Below are 3,819 nucleotides of genomic sequence, written 5' to 3'. Positions count from 1 at the left end.
AACATTTAAGGTGAAGCCTAGCCTTATACATAAATTCTTGACTTATATAATGTGTCTTATAGTAACCTTGATAACCCAGTCATGTAATTCCCAGTACTAGGAAGGAAAATGATAGACTGATTTTACGTGAATATACAAGCAAAATCCTCAGTAAAGTATTGGTAAGCAAGCCAGGCAGTTTCCTGACATTGGATATTCCATATTTTTCCATTGATTTGAAGTTCCACATTTATTATAAAATGAATTCCCATATAAATGTGGATCAATTTTTAGTGGGGAAAGGTACATATGTGTGCTTCATCTGTCATCTTGAATTGAAAATCTAACTGTTGAACCTTGCATTCACGATGTTTACGTTGGCATTTTACTGTATACTTTACATAAATATCTTTCTATTGCATAATTTTGCAAGTCATTTGAAGGGGATGTCAGTGTCAGAACTCTGAATACCTCTTTTGAAACATTGCATTGTTCTATAGAATATTTAATAGTTCAAACAAATGTAAGTTGGAAGTAGATTTCCACAAAATGTTTTCCTCTCATGCCCTCACATACATGTTGATTAACATGTATGAATTGATTGTGCCTTGTCTCCTTCCCAAAGGAATTTGAGATGGCTTTAAAAAGGGACAGAGAAATAAATATTACCAGCCATCTGGGATGGATTAATCATTGTGTTTGAACTCCAAACTTAAATTTTGTTTTTTTCTGGAAAAGAGCAGAAAGAGACATGTTATGCTCTGTCTGTTAAAGGGCATATGACTTTGAGAGACATGCATGCTTTTTCCCTTCTTTTTACAATGGGACATTGGATAAGGTGATGATTACTTTTATCGTCCATTTGCAAAAGTTAGAAAATATTCTTCAGGTATATTAACCAATTATGAAAGCTAAGATTTTAACATGGAGTCTTAACTCAGGGGATCTTAGTTTCTGAGGTGAGGTAAGATATACGGTTTACTTTTGCATTCTGAAAAAATGCCAAGCATTGACTAGTAAATGTGAAGGGACTTGTAGAGTTGCAAAATCTTCATATTGCAACCATCATAGTAAATTTTGGATCAGATTAAAATCATTAGTGTATGTAAAATCTAGGGGAATTTTGATGAGGAGCAGGATATTTACATGCTTTTTAAGTGTTACCCCACAGACTGCTTATTAATTGCAAGGGAGAAAATACACAGTAATTGCATAGTAGAGAAATTGGACAGTACCTTAACCAGGTGATCTAAGTTAATATCATCCCTGAAGGAGAGATGGAAATCACATGCCTCCAGATGTGATGCCTTGAGAAGGACACACGATCACCTATGTGGCTAAGAATGTATAACCTCAATCTAATAATTAGGAACTGGCAGGCAGACATTAAATGAGGGATGTTTAATTTTAAAAAGGGGGTTAGGGGGTGCTAGACTTATAAAATGTCAGTCCTCCTATATAATAAAAGGGCAATATGCAATTTGACCCTAACAGCAGAATGACTGGTCACTATGACACACACACTCAGTGCAGGAGCTGCCCCCTGGTGGTCAGTGCACTCCCACAGGGGGAGCTCTGCTCAGCCACAAGCCAGGCTGATGGCTGCCAGCACAGTGGTGGTGGCGGGAGCCTCTCCCACCTCCTCAGCAGCGCTAAGGATGTCCTACTGCAGCTTAGGCCTGCTTCCTGCTGGTGAGTGGACAACCCCCGAGGGCTCCTGGTCTGCCAGAGGGATGTCTGACTGCCAGCTTAGGCCTGATCCCCTGGGGAGTAGGTCTAAGCCAGCAAGTGGACATCCCCTGAGGGGTCCCAGACTGCAAGAGGGCACAGGCTGGGCTGAGGGACCCCCCAAGTGCACAGATTTTTGTACATGGGGCCTCTAGTGTCATAATAAAAGACAATGAAGAGCTATGGAAACTTTCTAACATGTAGGAGGCTAAACAGACATGGTAACTAAAAGTATTGCCTGATTCTATACTGGGTCTTGTATTGGAGAGGGAAATATGCTATAAAGGAAATGACAGAGTCAACTGAGAAAATTGGAATACTTATGTTAGATTTGATAAAGGTATCAATGTTAGATTTGCTCACATTTATAATGTATAATTATGTAAGAATACGCCTATTTATAGGAAATACACTGTGAAATATTTAGCGGTAGGGGCCATGATGTCTGTAATTTGTCCTCAAAAGTTTCAGGAAGAGAAGTGTGTGTGTGTGTGTGTGTGTGTGTGTGTGTGTGTGTGTAGGATGGGGCTGAGGGAGGGGGGAAAAGAGAGACAAAAGGGGAAGGAACATACATGATTGAAAAAATGGTAAAACAAGTGGAGTATAAAATGTTAACGGTAGATAAATATGGGTAAAGGTGTACAGGTGCTCATTGCGGCATTTTTACTTTTATAATTTATCTATAAATTAGAAATTATTTCCAAATAAAGAGTTAAGACAAATATATGGTTTAGTTATGCATTCTAATGAGGTAACAAGTAATAGAGCTTAGAGAATTTGTTCTGGAAGAATGAATAGTTAACATGCCCATTCAGCAGTTTCAAATATCAGATGTCTCAAGTGAACTTTGTTAAGTACTGGATCAAATCAATTCATGGTTGAATTATCCATTGAGTGCCTTAAGTGTCAGTATTCCCTATTGTTGATTGAAGAGGGATCTATATGTTTTAGATACCAAATGTGGACAGTGGTGACATTCTGTTATGGAAATGTAAAAGCCTGATTTGACTTGTTCACTTACTCAGGAAGATGGGTCAGAAAGATAATTAAAGGAAGTTACTGATACTTCTCTCTAGGAGAATTTGAAACTGTAGAAACAATTGGACAGGAGCTCATATATGATTTCAGTGTTCAGAAGTATAGTTAGAAAAAATGATTTGGCCTAAAATATTTTAAGGCGTATCTTAGCAATTAACTGCCCACTATTGTAAAGGAATCTGAATTTTTATCCCTTTTAGAAAATGTAATTTTGAAAAGAACTACATGCTGATGACTAATCCAGGATAAATTAGCTGAAAAATACAACCTAAATAATTGATTCTTCCCTACAGATAAGAAGCAAATGGAACTGATAAAAACACTTAGAACATTGTGAAAAAGTTAAAACTGGTTTTTAAAAGAGAGAAAGACCCCGGCTGGTGTTGTTCAGTGGTTGAGTGTCGACCTATGAACCCAGGAGGTCAGGGTTCAATTCCGGTCAGGGCACATGCCCGGCTTGTGGGCTTGATCCCCAGTGTGGGAGGCAGCCAATCAATGATTCTCTCTCATCATTGGTGTTTCTATCTCTCTCTCCCTCTCCGTTCCTCTCTGAAATCAATAAAAATACGTTTTTTAAAAAAGATAGAAAAGATCAAGTGCTTTTAGTAAATACTTAGGTGGGAAAATTTTAATCCAAGATACATTTTAAAACTTGCATAATACAGCCAGCTTTTATCCCAATGTTAAAGGCCTTTCATGCCTACATTTACAAAATAAATTTATAACAACACAAGGCTTTAAATTGAATTGGCATTATCTTGAAAGTCCACAAGATGGGGATGCTCCTTTTTTGTGTGTCTGAATTATTCTGAAAGGATTGTCACAACCAGTGGTGTATTGGAGCATCTCCTACTAGACTGAGAGATGATTGTTATAATTTCAGGAATTTTGCAAACTGATTGTTAAACATGGCTATTATTAAAATTTAAATTATATAGCTTATTATTATTAAACTAGAGGCCTAGTACACGGATAGGATCCGAATCCTGCTGGCCCGGCCCCAATTGGGGCCCAATCAGCGGGGAGGGGCCATGGACAATTGACTGGTGGGCTCTGCCCCCGATTGGGGTGGGG

This window comes from Myotis davidii, unplaced genomic scaffold (genome assembly GCF_000327345.1).
Source record: "Myotis davidii unplaced genomic scaffold, ASM32734v1 scaffold332, whole genome shotgun sequence".
NCBI lineage: Eukaryota > Metazoa > Chordata > Mammalia > Chiroptera > Vespertilionidae > Myotis > Myotis davidii.
This window is presented reverse-complemented; position numbering follows the sequence as displayed.